The following is an 18,488-nucleotide window of genomic DNA, read 5'->3' as shown; positions in this document are numbered from 1 at the left end:
ATAGACTGCTCCCCATAAGATTCAAACAAAAGTAGGCCACACCCAAGGGTTGTGACTGACTTCCAAGCCCAGCTGTGTGCCCTAGAACAAAGCGAAGAAGGCACTCACAGATAAAATGCAGTGTGTGTGCAATGCGTTTCAGAAGCTGTTATAATTGAAGGACTTTTCGAAGCTACGCCACATTGTGGAGTTCATGATAAGGACACTGGCAAGGATTTCTGAATTGCATCTGAAGGACTCCTTCATCCATGAAGGACTTGATGGGCTGGAGCGGTTTCTGAGCTTCTGAAGTTCACCTGGAAAGTATGTCACATGCCTCCGTGCCTGCCTGCCTGCTTCAAATGCACCTAGTTTTCAATAGCTTTGTAAATGTGAGCTTCTTTCCTTGCTTTTTATTTGTATGGTTAGGTGCTATTTTGACCCACTGCCTCATATAGTTAAGTACTATAGCTTATTTAGGACTAGTAAGAATCTTTTGTACTACTAAATATGAATGGGCTAGAGCGATAGCACAAGGGTAGGGCGTTTGTCTTGCACGCAACAGATCCGGGTTCAATTACATCGCCCCTCTCCAAGAGCCCAGCAAGCTACTTGAGAGTATCTCACCCATACAGCTCTGTGGCAAGCTATCCGTGCGTATCTGATATGCCAAACACAGTAACAGCAAATTCCACAATGGAGACATTACTGGTGCTCGCTGGAGCAACGGGATGACAGTGACAGTAACTAAATATGAGTATTGAGTTCCCTCAACTTCCATTCTCAAAACAACATTGTGCCTACTTCCTAGTCTATTTGGGTAGCCAGATGATTCAGTTCTCTTGAATTGGTATCAAGCATATTTATGTTGCCTTCAAAATAGAAGCCAAAAATATCTGGCATGAAAATTGATTTCTGAAGGTAAGAAATTCCAGTTTAAAGCAGTAAATAAAATTTAGCTCTATGAAAGCTTAAGCACTTTTCTTTACAATCAGGTTAAACAGAAATGTAAAACATGATTTTTAAAAAAAATTCATCGTGCTTAACTGGAAGATTTAATAAAATATAAAGTGGATAGGGAACTTAGTTTCATCCTAAAAGACAGGCAAGAGAAATGCTTGCTGTCTCTTCGGGTACTGTTAATAGATAAGTACTTGCCAATTAAATTTGGCAGAATCTTGAAATAGAGAATTCTAAGAAAAATAATTCTTAGATGCTTTTAGGAAAGCATGTTAGTAGAAAACATTATGATTGTGATGAAAAAATAAAAGAAAGTCACCCTTTATTTTGGAGTCTGCTAAGTATTAGAAAAGTTTTCTGCCTTGCCACATTATGCTCAGCAGGACTGATAATAAATGAATCTACATACACACTTTGGAGCCATCACAAGTGTATGCTCTTTCAAGGAAAAAGTTTTGTTTTGTTTTAATTATTTGTATGTTCACACCTACTGATCTCAGATGTCCTTTATTATGAAGATACTCATCTTGTTTTAGTGATCACAGGCTTTTAAGCACCACATCATATCATCTATGTATTTTCAGGAAAATATGTGTGCTCCCATTTAGTGTACAGACTTTTTTTCCTACATGATAGACTCCTCTAATGGTAAAATGATGAACAGTATATATTCTATTCTAGTTGCTTTGGCAGAGTAAAATTTAACTGAATGTTTATCTTAATTTTGCTGAATTATGTTTGGAATCTAATCTCTAGCAAAATAGAAATCCTTAAACTTCTTTGATATGTGAATCAATGTGGGAATTTCACAGATTCCAAGGCTCTTTTTAGGGATTTTTTTTTCTTTTGTTTTGTTTTTTTCTTTTTCTTTTTCTTTCTTTTTTTTTTTTTTTTTTACTTTGTGAGGCACACACAGCAATGCTCAGGGATTACTCCTGACTCTGCACTCAGCAGTTCCTCCTGGAGGTGCTTGAGGGGGGATCTTATGGGATACCAGGGATTGAATTTGGGTCAGCCTCGTGCAAGGCAAATGTCCTACCCACTGTACTCTCACTCTGGCCTGGGACTCAATTTTTTGCTTGTCTGTTTATTTGGGAATCACACCCAGCAGTCCTCAGGGCTTATTCCTGGTTCTGTGCTCAGGTATTGATCCTGACAGTACTGTGAGACCATATATGATGCCGGAGAGTCAAACTAACTTGGCAATGTGCAAAGCAAAGCAAGTGATTTACGGGTTATGCAATCATTCAAGTCACAGGGATTCAATTTTCTTCTGGTCTGGCTTAGCCTGGAATTCTACATTTCAATTATTTTCTTGCCTACTATACGCAATAGAGGATAATAGTGAACCTTTTGAGAAGCCTTACTATGATGTCAGTGAAAAAGAGAATTCTGGTATCTAATTCTCCGTTGCATCTCTAGTTATTTGTATAGATTATTTTTTAAATGAAGATTAGTTGTTTTATAGAGTTGTTTAGTTCATTAATCTGGTATTAAGGTAGTCCTTTGGAATTTCCCATTGCTTATGTAAGAAATTAGAGTTAATTGTGTCAATACAGAATTGATATTAGGTATACAGCAAGTGGGACAAGAACACATCATAAAAACTATCAACAGAGTGCGGTATATGTATGATAAAGATTACATTTGAGTAGAGGAAGTAGAGGAAAGGACATTTCTCCCAGTGCAGTTGGTCTTCGAAGATTTTTTGAAATTTGCGGTTCCTATGTTTACATTTCAATGAGAGGTTAGAATCAACCTGTTAAAAAATTGGTTGAAAGTGGTTCTATTGGGGAAAGAAACAAGGGAAAATATAAGCATATGAGTAACCTGATGTTTGTCAAGAACCAGAAGTTAGGCAAAGTTGACTTGGTATGAAGGAAGATACAGTATGAGAAGGAATCCAGCAGAAACTGTAAGTAAAGGGAGAGGCAGATACTAGATCTCCATAAAGCAGAGAAAATTATAATTATAAGCTAGAAGCTCTTTTTTAGATAACAGTCATAAAAATTGTCCTAATAAATTATTGCATTAACATAAAAGTTCTCTTTAGATGAGAGTATGCATTTATCAGCTGCCTCAGTATTAATTTTCTTTTTCTAGAATACCTAAAGAGGAAAGAAAACAGAAAACGGATAGCCAAATCCAATTACGTCGTCAATTTCATACCTAGATCAAATGGCATGTGAGAGCAGAGAGATTTTACAGTGTGTAGGGTATTTACTTTTCACGTGGCAATCCCAGATTCAGTCCTCGGTACCTCAGATGGTCTCCCAAGATCCACAAGGTGTGATCCATAAACAGAGCAAGAAGTAATTCCCGTGCCACCCAAAAGTAAAATAAAATAAAAAATGAGTGATATTTGCATGAACTAGACATTTTATATCAAATAGCACAAACACAGTAATTCTGTCAAGAGTCCATGAAAGAAACCCAAGTATTGTGAATTGAATAATTAGAGCACATAATAAAGAAGTGTTTGAAAATCCATTCTATCTTCTGGTTATAGTTTCATTTAAAAACCTCATCTATTATTTTGAGATAGTGTACATCTGTAGTGAGTATATAGGTACTAATCCTTCACACTGAATTCCAAATTAATATCTTGTTTATTCATAAGATCCTATTGATTATCTGCAAACATCAATCAAACCTTTAGAAATTCTTCATATTAGATAAGATGTTTCATTGGTATTAATCTCCTCTGTTAATTATTTATATTATCTCAGGTGGTCAATAGAAAAATTAATGTAGAAAAATGTAGAGTAAAATTAGTGGATACATGAATTTAGAAAAGTAAATGTATGATGCTGAAGTATCATCTTAAGAAAATATGTATGGATGAATAATAATAGTGCTGTTTCAATCATCAAGATGTGATAAAATAGAAACACTATAGTGAATGGAACAAAGACTTAAAGATCAGTCATCAATAAATATGTTTTCTGTTACTGAATACTTGTCAAAATTCATTTTACATTAAATATTATCTAGAAAAACCATCAAAGAGGATCCGGGGGAAAAAAAACTTGAGGGTTCCTAAAATAAAGGGAGGAATAGCAAAATAGCATTTGCAAGTTTCTAGGGATTTCAAATAAAACAGAATAATGATATTTAATATTTGTAGAGATGTGACATATACAGCTAGCTAGAAGCCTATATAGTTAGTTATACAATATGACTCTGATTATTCTCTGTGATGGTTGTTGCTTTATAGGAAGACTCAGGGTTGAAACTAAAATTAAGATCATTTTCCTCATATAGTGATGTCTGTGAATGAGATTGCATATCAGGAAATTATGGCAGTCTGTTTCATGGGCTTCTTATCTTGATTCCTACTGCCTCTGAAAGAGACAAATTATGTTCAAAGGGAAAATAGAATATAGAGCATTTTAATAATTGTCATTATTTAAGAAATAATATTAAAGTAGAGAAGCTCAAATGCTGTAAATCCTTGTGTGCTGAAGTCATATAACTCCCAGAAAATATGGTATAAAGTAAGGAAAGTTTCTCTGAAGATAAGTCATGGAATTTCTCTAGTAAGGAGACATAATATAAAAATAATAAAGTAAGAAGCAGTTGATAAATTGGTGTGTAAATCCAGAGAGTTAACACTGAAATCTTAGAAATTAACTCTCTGCTTTATTGGGACCCAGTGGAATTTTCTAAATAAAGAAATGATGTGATGGAAAGTGCCCATTCTCAGCAAGAAGAGTATTCAGTTCTGCTTTGAATAAAAATAAATCACAGTAGAAGGGAAGCTCTGAATCAGTAAATGAAATGAAGAAAAAGATAGAACCAAGGAGAAAATTTGATTTCCCAATCATCTCTGACTTTTTCTACAGGTACATGATAGCAAAGGTATAAAATGAAATCTAAAGATATGGGTGTCATCAAAAACAACAAAATGGCAAAGTCTGTTCCAGTTATGTAAGACACTTTATACTGGAAGGGCATTTAAATGAACTCTATTTATACAAAATATTTTAATATCTTAATATCTACACAGGCATTTTTGTTATGTGTATTTCAACATTGAGATACCTACTTACAAATGCAAGTTAATTAAACAGAGTTTTGACTATAACATGTTTACTTGGAAATAGTTTGATTTAAAAGTTATTATTATTTTACATATTTTCCAGAATAATTTGTCTTGCCATGGGCACAACATATTGTAATACCATCTAATTATAGTAATACCATCTAATGAAGTTATATTAAAAACATATTATAAATTGTAAATTTAATCATTTGCTTTAGTATTTAACATATATTTTATACAAGTAATCACTGATTGTATTAAAAATATGCTATTATGATGCACATAAAGTACCTACAAATTATTTAATGTTCTATGTTTTTTCCATCATTTGTTTATATTCTTGTTGTAGTAATTTTATTGAATAATAAATTAATGATAAATGAGTTTTCACTGTTCTTTTTTGGTTTGTGGACCATAAGTACTGTGCTCAGGGCTTGCCCTTATCTCTGTGCTCAGGGCTAATTCCTGGTAGAACTGGGGGACTATCTATGGTGCTGAAAATCAAACTCTGATACACTGCATGCAAGACAAGCATCTTGCACATTCTACCCTACTACATCTGGCCCAAGTCTCTCTTTTCAAATTTAACCATATAATTTAATAATATAGGCCATTCAGATATTTCCTTTGCATAGTCAAGAGGTTGTGAACTGATAGTCTGGTATGAATTTTTTTTGTTTTGTTTTGTTTTCTGAATAACATTTCATGTTTGTAAAGGAAATCATCTCAAAAATGTTCTGCTCTAAGACTGGAACTATAGCACAGCGGGTTGGGCATTTGCCCTGCATGCGGCCAACCTGGACTCAATTCTCAGCATCCCATATGGTCCCCCAAGCACTGCCAGGAATAATCTCTGAGTGCAGAACCAGGATTAACCCCTAAGTATTGCCAGGTGTGACAAAAAAGAAAAAAATAAGAAGTCAAGAACAAGCATCTCAAATTATCATTCTCAGAAACAAAAACCAAAATAAATAAATAAATAAATAAATAAATAAAAATAACCATATCAATAAAAAATGTTCTGCTCTAACTTTTATTTTAAATATTAAGAAACTCAAATGTTCTCTTAAAATGCACACAAATACAGCAACTGGTTATTTAATATAAGTATTATCCACTTGATTGGAAAAGATTTGGGGAATTATAACAAGTGTTACTGGATGTAATCAATTAGAAATACAGAATTCCACTAATTGCTTTCTTCTTCATTTTGCCTTCTTCTATTAGTAACTGGTGTTGTGGATTGTAATGATCATCATGATTTCTGAATGCTTCTAGTGAAAAATGACTTCTTATTGATTTGTTTAAATGTGACCTTTTATCTTTCTGACCAGTGTGAAAAAATAATCCTTATATCTCCCTTGTTTGCAATAGCCCTAAGCAGAATGCAAGAAATAACATGCTGCTAACTTAGTTTATCCAAAATCTAATTAAAATGTAAGAAAGGCTTTTAAAAAAAACTCTTAAAATAACTGTTCCATCTAAGAGGATAGTTATCACACTGAACTTTTGTTGCTCTGCAAGAATTTTGGAAACTAGAGTCTGAATAGTCTAAGGATATCTTTTTTTATGTGCTACATAGAATAGTGAAGCATGGATAAATACTAAGGTAAGCTCTTTAATATAAAAATCTGAAAATTAAAAAAGTAAGAAAATTCTATACTTCTATATCACCTATACGTGAGAACAACTTCTTCATGGAAATCATTTTAAACATTTCAAAAATTTATTGTGGCTAAGACATGGTGAATTCAAGAAGCAAACATATGTGTCATAGCCTCCAGTTGTAGAAGAAAACATAATCAGCAATAGCTAAGATTTATTCATTAGATCGAACATCTCTTCCTGTGTTTTATATTTAAGTGTCACACTAGCAATCATGAGTTTGTAATTATCACTGGACTCATACACCAAGGCTCTTGCATAGTATTGTGAATAATCTAAAAATTAATGAAAAATGCTTTAAAAAAGTTTAAACATAGGATCAAACCTATTTTTGGTTATAATTTTTATTTTATGCACTTCACATAATTCTAAACCAACTTCATTTTATGGACTAAAATTTAAATAAAAATGGAGAGAAAAACAATAGGAAATGTGAAAATCATTGTATATTAATAAATGCACTATTAAATGCATTTCTTGGAGTATTTCTCCAATAAATGTAAGACTATATTAAATTAAAATGCAATAATATAACTACATTAAACACATATTTTGCATATATTTTAAGATTTAAATATTTTCAAAAGTGTTTTATGTGTAAGGCATAATTTTTAGTACCCTTTATAGAAGATTAGTTTTTCTAACTCTCAAACAGCTTCTACTAGGTTTTCATTTATTTTTCATCCTTTTTAATGACTTAACTACCTTCTCATATTGAATTGTGAAGTAGTTTAACGCGTCATTAAAGAATAAAATTTAGTGTAAGGTAATATTAGGAAATTGTCATTAAAAACAAACTACTTTTTTCGCTCTGAAATCCTCTCCACAGAGAAAGTTGAGAGAAGACATTTATTTCCTAATCAACATTGAATCAGAATGCGATGGTTATTGCCGATATTTTATCTAGAGAATCACACCACTACTTAGGTAGTCATAAAACCTATGACATGCATATTTTCAAGATAAATAATATATATTCAAATTAGTTGAGCTGACAGTCATTAGTCACAAGTAGTTTATCCTACCTTTACCTGCTTTGGGGCTTATCATCTGTGTTCATTTACCAGCATTACCTAAAGGAAAACCAACTTTTTACATCTTTAGAAAAGGACATAGTTTGGAGCCAGGTGACAACTGATAGTAGGCTTCCGCCCTTATTATAGAAAGAGCTAGCTATTTTGAAGCCTACATTTTATAAATTTTTGGACAAGTTCTTGAGGAATACATTTCTGGGTCATAAAGGTGACTTAATGCTAATATAGTCTTCAAAGAATTTAAGAGCCAAAGTGAATACCGAAGGTAAAATACTTGCCTCGTGTGTGGCTACCCCAGTTTAATCTGGGCACTACTTTTGGTCCCCTCAGCACCATCAGGGATCATTCCTGAGCTAGGAAAACCTTAATTGCTTATGCTAATTGATTTCAATTTTTAAAAATATGTGCATTCTTGGTTTTAACAATTTTGACTAATATGCTCCCTTGAGAACAATTTCTAATTAATACATAATTCTGGTAATAAATATTTAAAAATCACATGGGCATCCATCCACAACTTTAAAATAATAAATTATGAGTCTTAAATTTCTATTTTTTAAAATAGAGTTTCATTTCCCTTTCACCAGTCTTTCATTTTGAGCTAGATTCCAAAAGACATAGTACTTTTTTTTATTGAATCCTGCTTATTACTGAAAATCATGAGATTCGTAAGTTCCTGTAACAAGCTCTAAATGGAAAATTTCTTTTTCTTATAAAAATATTAAGTAATGTGTTTCTATAGTACCTTAGTATGATTGTAAAACATGAGCTGATTATTCCAACAGAATGTTTTTTAAGCTCTCTGACTGAAAGTATTATGAAATGTACTGACTTTTATATATTTATTCTTCATATAATCCAATTTCCACTATCCTAAGCTAATTGAACAAAATTATATGGACTTCTGTAGAAAATATGTAATAAAAATTGATTTATGTTCATTCGTAGGTTCTTCTTGAATATGAATGATACTAGCAAGTTTAAGATAGTGATACAGCATGAAAGGTGGATTGAATCCCTTCAGTGTGAAAAATTTGACATATGAATATATAGACACAAATACGTATGTCATGAATATGTAACTATTCCTATAGCATATATAGACTTACATTTACATAAAACCCCTATATAAATGTCTATATTTTGCATATTAAGTATGTATAGTCATGAGAGGACCCCATAATTTATTTAATGGTTTAAATAGAAATGCCCCCTTTATTGCTCACAAGTTTATTAATCAATTAGCCAGTTATATGAGTCTGAACTAATTTAGCTAATTTCATCTGGACAAAATTATAACATTTGAAGTTTGTTTTGCATAGTATTTCAATCTTAGGAAACAAACCATTAAGAATTTAGTTGCTGTGCAAATATCGTAAGTATATTATACAAATCTAGGCAGTATCACCTGCTATATGCTGAGTCTGTATAGTTTAACCTTCTGGGCCCACAGTCATATGTGAAATACATTGTTGATTGTAGCATTATTAAACAACTCATATCTACAGTGGTCTGGTGTGACCTCCCATATATGTTTCTGAGTAGGTATTTATCAGTTGTGGTGTTGGTGTAGACTGAGAAACAGGTTTTAATCCATAAGGCTACTCTGAGGCATCAATAGGATTCTGAACAAGAGAATCCCAGTCTTCATTAAATCTAAACTCAGAATGAGTGCATCACAATGTCTGTTGTATTTCGTGGGCCAAAGCAAATTAATAAAAAAAGTCACAATGCAAGACAATAACAATAATAAAGTTTTGCTAATAAGGAGAGCTACAACGTTGACTTGCGAAAGGTTATAAATAAATAAGAGACACCATTTCAGACAATTTTGAAGTAATTAATGGCAAGGAAGTAAAATATCTTATACTAATACTTGCCTTTGTTTTTAACAGTAAACAGAATTGGAATATTTAACCTTACCAGAAAATTGTGAGTGTAGGACTAAATTTGAATTAATGCCAACTTGCAGATTTAATTAAATCTATAGCACTGCACTGCACTGTCACCTGTTGTTTATTGATTTGCTTGAGTGGGCACCAGTAAAGTCTCCATTGTGAGACTTGTTACTGTTTTTGGCATAACGAATATGCCATGGGTAGCTTGCCAGGCTCTGCTGTGCAGGTAGGATACTCTTGGTAGCTTGCCAGGCTCTCCAAGAGGGATGGAGGAATTGAACCTGGGTTGGCCTCATGCGAGTCAAACGTCCTACCCACTGTGCTATCAAAGCAAAACTAAGTTGAGCAAATATCTTGAGATCTTTGAGAATTTAAAACAATGACTTAAAATGAGACAATTCTGGTTCCATTTACAATAGATATTGGAAATCATGCTGGCAGTATTTTTATGATTCATTAAAAATGTATTTTTTCACAAGACCACAATTTACTTATGATATCTCTATATTTTATAAGTGCTTTCTGAGAAAGGAACTTAAGTGTTATGTGGTCATGTGTAGAACAGAGTGTTTTATTGTAAAAGGAAGCCATAACAATGAATTTCCTGATTTCTATGCAATCAAATAATGTTATAAAATTTACTTAGTTTTATATACCATTTCTATAACATTATTGCAATAGAATACTGAGTAATAACATAGAAAATGAACAAAAACCATATTTTTAAGAGATTATATTATTGTCTGACTTAAGGGTTTTCTTGGAATTGAAAAGCATTCTTAGGATTTTCTCCTAGATACCAGAGCAATAGTACAGCAAACATGGCTCATCTGTGTTCAATTCCTGCATTTAATATGGTCCCTCAGCACTACCAGAAGTGAACCCTGAGAACAGAACCAAGAACTAAGCCCTGGACACTGCTTAGTATGTCTCCACCACAAAAGGAGGCAAAAGAATAGATTTGTCCCTGAAAAAGAAACTTACAAAATAATATATCCATCATTATTCCTAATAAATTTATGCAATATTAAAAATAAGTACGTAATCGCATTGGTACCATAACACACTAATAATGGCACAACTATTTAAAAATTCATGGATGAAAATATATACATAATTGTCTATGAGTTTATATTGGTACCTCATAAATAGGATATTCTAAGAATGCACATTATATTTTAATTTTTAAAAATTAAAACTTTAAAATGTTATATGAACATAAAAAATGGTTCAGTTGACACCTAGCAGCACTGCCTGAGTAACTCCTTATTTCTGGAGAGTATCAAATTTGTTTTACCATACAGTTCGTGACTGAGGCAAACCCTCACTCCATGAAAAATAAGAAAAAAAGAAAAAAAAAAACAATTCTACTAAAGGAATCAGAACAAAGATCTTCCTATTACTTTTACTTATCATCTGTTTTTATAATTAAGGCAAGATGAGACATTTACATTTATAAGTGGATACAGTGACATTTGCATAGAATTCCAAGTAAGATTTCATTGTTATTTGGTAATGACATTATTTGGAATAATGTTATTTGGAACTGGATTATGTTTTAACTTTAATACCTCCTGACCTCCTTTTGTCTGTTTTGGCCATTTTTATCCTTATATGAAAATAAACATAGTAAGACCATGTTTTTACTTTTATTAAAATCCATCTGATGTCAGAATATCTTACTAGTTATTTTTGAGGTTGTTTTTAATATAACACTCATTTTATAGGATATAGATTCAAGCATATTTTATTTTTATTAATTTAAAACTACATTTAGAAATTTTATTTGAGGCATCATGATTTGTATTACTATTTATTGTAGGATTTAAGTATACAGTATTCCAACAACACACCCTCCTTGTTGTGTCACTTCCCTCCACCATTGAATTCCCTCCTCTGTGAATTTCCCACTTGCCTTCCATTCCCTTTATACCCCGTCCTGGCAAGCTCAGTTCTATAGACAAGTTCTAATAATCTTTGCCCTTGGCCACTTGTTATTTCCTTACTGTGCTTCTATCCTTTTATCCTTCTTTTCCTCTGTCCCTCTGGGAGAGACCAACAAGCTACTGAGAGTATCGTGCCTGCAAGGCAGAGCCTGGCAAGCTACCTGTGGCATATTCAATATGCCAAAAACAGTAATAACAAGTCTTACAATGGAGACGTTACTGGTGCCTGCTTGAGCTAATTGATGAACAACGGGATGACAGTGCTACAGTGCTACAGTGCTTCTATCTATCCTCCGCATGAGAGAAATTCTTCTGTATCTATCTCTCTACTGATTGACATCATTCAGGAAGATGCCCTCCAGATTCCATTATGCAGTAGCAAATTGCATGGTTTTATCATTTTCTTCTAGCCACCTAACATTCCAATATGTATATAAACCACAATTCTTATATTCAATCATCTGGATATTTGGATTGTTTCTAGACTTGTTGTATTATGCCAAATGAAATGCTGAAATGAAAATAACAAACTTTTTTTAAGAATAGGATTTTTGGACTCCTAGAGTAGATAACAAAAAATGGACTTTCTGCGTAATCCGGAATTTAATTTTTTTTAATAAGAGTCCACATTGTTTTCTGAATAGATTGAACCCGTTGATGATTCCACTGCCTCCATGTGGATTCCTTTTTTCCCCTGCCAAAACTACTTGCCTTTATTCTTTGTGAGATGTGTCAGTCTCACTGGTGTGAAATGATATCACACTGTTATATTGATTTGCATTTCCCAGATGATAAATGATGACAATCTTTTCATATTCCTACTGGCCAACAGTTTGTATTCTTTGAGGAAGTTCAATTTTGTCCCTATATTTTAATGGCCTTTCTTGTTTTTTGTTGTAAAGTTTTGCAACGATTTTATGTAAATGAATATAAACCCTTTGTCATATGAGCGGTAGGCAAATATTTTTTCATCAGTCTGTAGGTTGTTTAGATTCTTTTCATCATTTTTCTTTCTGAGACTGCAGCTTTTTAACTTAATATACTCTCATTTGTTAATCTCCTCATTCAGACGTATAGAACAGCCAGTAAGGTATATGCCTTGAATGAGACTAAACTGCTTTTGCACCCCAGTACCTCATATTGTCCCCCAAACTCACTATGAGTGATTCCTGAGCACAGAGCAAGGCATATGCATAGCTGGGTGTGACCAATAAATAAAAATAAATTTGATTTCTTTGTCAAAGATCAGTTATCCGTGTATCTGAGTATGTCTCAGATATCAACTATATTACAATTAAAATGAAAATTCAGATGATACAGATTCAGAAAATTTCATAGAATAAAATCTCAGACAAAAACATATAATCTTTACTTAATTGATGACTTTTCTTATTGTACATAATTGTATCTAAAATCAGATACAGGCTGCTAAGATCTCAGGGCTGAGTGTAATAGAGACGATACTGGTGTATCAGTGTATCACTGTCATCCCATTGCTCATCGATTTGCTCGAGCGGGCACCAGTAATGTCTCCATTGTGAGACTTGTTGTTACTTTTTTTTGGCATATTAAATAAGCCATGATAGCTTGCCAGGCTCTGCCGTGCAAGAGAGATACTCTCGGTAGCTTGCCGGTCTCTCTGAGAGGATCGAAGGTATCAAATCTGAGTCAGCAGCGTGCAAGGCAAATGCCCTACCCGCTGTGCTATCGTTCCAGATTTTTTTCTCTTATTGTACATACACAGAAATTTTCAATAGTTTTAACTTCTTGTTTAATTTCTATGCTTTAAAACTTGTTTCATATAATATAAATATTCCTAATGAAGTTTAATATTTAGATTGTTAAAAATTAGGTTTGGCAGTTTATTACATAGTAGAGCTATTATCCTAAAAGATGAATATTTCATAAAGTGCAAAATGCATTGTAATTTGAAGATGAAATTTGTTTATGTAGTGTTTTCCATATTACTGGTTGGCCAGGCACGTTTTTCTGATGGAAAAATGAGCATAACAGTGAAATGATTGAATGAAGTATCAGATCGATCTATTAAGTTAAAATACAAGGCTTAAAAACTTCATACTTCATTCACATTACGTAAACTGTAGTTTTGAAACAACTAAAACGTAATAAAGAATTAAAAATATGCAATAAAATTAAAATAATGTGTATGATATTTGAATATAAAATATTCAAGACGGAAATTATCAGGTATAGTTCTGATTTTAACCTTGCCTTATTTTCTTTGATTTTTATTTAAAATTAGTTGATAGCAAGGAGTTATTAAAGATTTTCTTAGTTTTGGACATAAATAGACTTTCATTTAAAAAAATTCTGGCTTTTGTGTGACACCAACAATTCCCATAAAAGCCTTTTTTGGTATTGTCTTCCTTAAGAGTTGCCCCTTTGATATGATCCATTGAAATTTCCAGATGAAAATAAAATTCATGTTTTCAGTTGTGCCAGAAATGAGACTGTTATCCTACTTTCTCTTTCTCAGAATGAAGAAGTTTAACAATAGTCTTTGCTTTCCAAAGGTCGCAAAACGAGTTTAAATCACTTTAAAATTTCTGAACTACTCTTTTTCAATTTTAATACACAGTCTTTACTTGACCACACCCTCAACACTTTGATCTATCATTATTCAGGATAGTTTCATAACTTTCTAGAAAAAAAAACCAAAACTTTAGTACAAGATTATAATCTTCTCCCTATTCTCTGTCTTATTTTTTATGCACCATAACAGCTATATTGATATGTTTAATATTTTTTGACATAAATTGAATCTCTTCTCACTTATGAATCCTATTTCTATTAGCAGAATGTCTCAACTGAAGCAACACAAAGTATATTGATATAGAAATATTTATTTTTTAATTTTTTTAATGTTTTTGCTTTTTGTGTCACACCTGGCAATGTACAGGGGTTACTCCTGGCTTTGTACTCAGAAATTACTGCCGGTGATGCTCAGGGGCTCATATGGGATGCTGGAAATTGAACCCAGGTCAGCCATATGCAAGGCAAATGCCCTATCCACTGTGCTATCGCTCCATTCCCTAGAAATATTTTAAGTTTGAAAATAAATATTTATCTTTTGTCTCTTTTGCCATTATAAGGCACAGACCCATTTTTTTCAGTAAATATACATGGTTAGTATACTATGTATTTAGTAAACAAAATGATGCAATGGCTGCTTGTAGTGATTAAGTGAAGATTTTCTGACTGATGTCAAATTCACCTAAAAACTGATGCCAATTTATATATCTAATTTGTGTTCCACTGATTTTGTGCATATTTTCTCGAATATGTCAGAAAACTTTCCATCCTTAATTTAAATACTTAACCATGACCTAACTGTATTCTGAGAAAATTCTTAAAGATGCACTCTTCTATATTGTCTTAAGAGTCAAACAAGTAATATTATATTTATTAGTGTTAGCATTATCCCAATTTATCAGTGAGAATATATGTCTGGACTATTTTATAAAGTCCATACAAATTTATATATAAAATCTATTTTAGAAACATCAAATTTCTTATACTAGGTATTCCTAAATAAATTAAATTCAAATTACATAAAATTTAAATCAATTTATGTCTTTAAATTGTACAAATATCCTTTTATCAAGCAATTACCAAATTTTGTTTACATTGCTGATCATGTTGTTCTTCCAACAAACATTTCTATACACTTCAAGCAGAATTGTGGTTGTAAAATATAATGTAGCATTTCAGAACTTAAAACACTTGAGTAATTTTACATTATTACAGTATTGATTTCAATTGAGTTAATGTAGCTGACAAAGCTTTCAGAATATTTTATTTTATAGCTCTCCCACATCTTTCCTACATACCCACCTTTTGAGTTCTATAATTTAACTCATATTAGACAAATGGCGTTATTCTAACATCTGGTATCCTTTCACTTCTGGTGTGGCTCAACTTATTTTTATAATTTACCTTTATTTTCCTGACTCCCATATATTTTTGTTTGTCTAAGTGATGGAGTTTTTGTTTTTGTTTTGTGAATAATTTCTGGCTGTGCTCAGGCTTACACCTGGCTCTGTACTTAGAGATTACTCCTAGCAAGCTCAGGGGACGATGGTGGAGGGACTGAAACTGGGGTTTGTGTATGCAAGGCAAATACCCTATCTGCTGTACTGTCACTCTAACACCAAGTCGTGGATTTGTTTTTGTTTAACTTTAAAACTGATCTAGATTTGAATTATTTTATTAAAACATTGCTTCTACAATAACCTTTCTGTGTACTATAATGACACTGCACTCCCACTATTATAGGTACAACACTTCCTTTTATAATTAATAATTGTTCATTTAGCTCCTCTAGTTCAATGCTCATTGAGTTCAATTTATATATATATTGATTGTGCTTGTTGTACTACTCCTTTGTCACCCAAAATAGATTTAGGCATTGTCATGTGAACAATATCTAAGGAATTGATTGATGTTCATTAGTGGATAAAATTGTGTGGAGTTCATAAACTTTCAAAATGCAAACGTTTTAAACATGTCACCATGCCTGTGTTCACACCACACACACACAAACATACACACACACACCACACTAGTGAAATAGTTAAATTAATAGGATTTTCTGGAATTAAGATGATTTATATGGAAAGAATAGTTTTCTGCATTTTCTCTGAGAAGTGTTGCTGACAGTAATAGTAGATCACTCTTTCAGTAACTAAATTTGTCATATTTCTACAAATATTTTTCATTTTGCATTCAGGCTTACTGCACCATTTCAACAAAACTCTACTACAATACAAGGACTTAGTTTTTTTCAATGTTTAATACAACTAGGCATATTATTATTTTTCATGCGTTCTATTTCTTGGGGGCAGGAATGAGGAGGGGATCGGGAGCAGGAGGCTCGAGATCACACCCAACTCTGTTTAGAGCTTATTCCTGACTATGCTCAGAAATCATTACTAATGGGCCATATGTTCAGACGACCAGATGTAGTGACTGGGATAGAACCTGGATGGTCACAATCAAGGTAAATGCCACAATCCTTGCATTACCTAGCATGCCCTTATTGTTTCTTAAACTCATTAGCTTCAAGGACAAATCACAAGGGAAACTGTATGTTCTGATTTCTGGAGCTGGAGAGCAACACTTTTCAAACATCTCTGAATACACAGTTCTTCATTGCTACAGATATTCATGTTGCAATAGATCTTGATATTAACAATACAATTAAAAATTAAAAAGAAAGAGGATACATTGGATCAATGTTAAAATAAAGGAAAAATTTATCCAAAGTATCTCCAAATTTTTTGTCACAATCCAGCCTAACTGGTCTCTGCACAAAGTCTACTTCTTAAATTCCTGAAGGCAGTCTTTATACTCTCATACAAATGCATGACCAGTATCTAATTACTTAAAAACCATTCTAATAGACTTTCAGATAGTTGAGATCAAGAAATCCATATATGATATTTTATTATCTTTAATATATTTGTTCGGAGGAGCCTCACGCATGAAGGAACCGGCAGAGGAATCCAGGTGTGTGGGACCGGGGCTAAGATCGCCAAGCCTGTTTGGATCAGGACTGGGTGTCCTCCACCCATACCGCCCCCATTTTCCAGTAGCTTGGCAGCCACACCCAGGAACTGCCACCAGTGCCGTGTAATCCAATCAATGGCCAAGATCCAGAGACTATAAAAGAACGCTCCTGGAAGCGTTGCGGATGCAGTCAAGAGACCTCTTATAGCCCAGTTCTCCCTCTCAGAGAAACTGGCAAGGTACTGAGAGCATTCTGCCCATACTGGAGAGCCTGGCAAGCTCCCCATGGCATATTTGACATGCTAAATACAGTAATAATGATGGGTCTCCTTCCCCTGACCCTGAAAGAGCCTCCAATGAGGCACCGCTGGGAAGAACGAGTAAAGAGAGGCTGCTAAAATCTCAGGGCTAGGACGAATGGAGATGTTACTGGCACCCACTCAAGCAAATCAATGATCAACAGGATGACAGTGATACAGTGACAGTGAAGATACTGGTGGGACTGGAGTGATAGCACAGTAGGTAGGGCCTTGCATGCAGCCGATTCGGGTTCGACTCCCAGCATCTTGTATGGTTCTCTGAGCACCACCAGGAGTAATTCCTGAGTGCAGAGCCAGGGGTATCCTCTGTGCACTGCCAGATGCGACCCCCCAAAAAAAACAGATATTGGTTAGCTTAATGTTTATTGGAGTGAATTAAATTGAATTTATCTACCTTTCTCTCTTCCTCTGACCCTTGTTTATATTACATTTTTCTGATATCATAAAGTTCTTTTTTACTGTGGATATGTTTAACCAAAATATATTTTTCTCTCTTTAAAATATCAAACAGCAGAGACCGAGACAGAGAGAGAGGAAAAGCACCTGCCACAGGGCACACTGGGGGTTGGTGGGCGTAGGGTGATTAGAGGGAAACTGGGGACACTGGTGCTGGGAAATGTACATTGGTGGAGGGATGTGTGTTGGAACATTGTATGACTGAAATCTAATCATAAACAGCTTTGAGAGGGTCTATCTCACAGTGATTTAATAAAAAAGTAAAAAAAAATTCTTTCAGAAATAGAGATATATCTTGCATGTATGAATTCCCGAGTTTAATCTCTGGCACGGAGGGGGGTGGGGTAGGGGGTGGAGATGGGAGTGGGGAAGAAAAAGAAAGATCAAATAGGGACAGAGAGTGCAAAAGGTAGAGCATTTGCCCTGCATGCGGCTTACCTGGCTTCAATCTCTGACACCTCATGTGATCCCTGAGCACTGTCAGGAGAGATCCCTCTACGTAGAGCCACGAGTCAGCCCTGGTATTGTTTCCAAACTAAAACAAACAAAACATAAAATGGCAACCACATTTTTTCACTCTTCATTTCATTTTTGTTATTCATATAAAATATTAAAGTATACAGCTTATTTACAATTGGAAGTAGCTTTGATTTCTC

This window comes from Sorex araneus, chromosome 2 (genome assembly GCF_027595985.1).
Source record: "Sorex araneus isolate mSorAra2 chromosome 2, mSorAra2.pri, whole genome shotgun sequence".
Lineage (NCBI taxonomy): Eukaryota > Metazoa > Chordata > Mammalia > Eulipotyphla > Soricidae > Sorex > Sorex araneus.
This window is presented reverse-complemented; position numbering follows the sequence as displayed.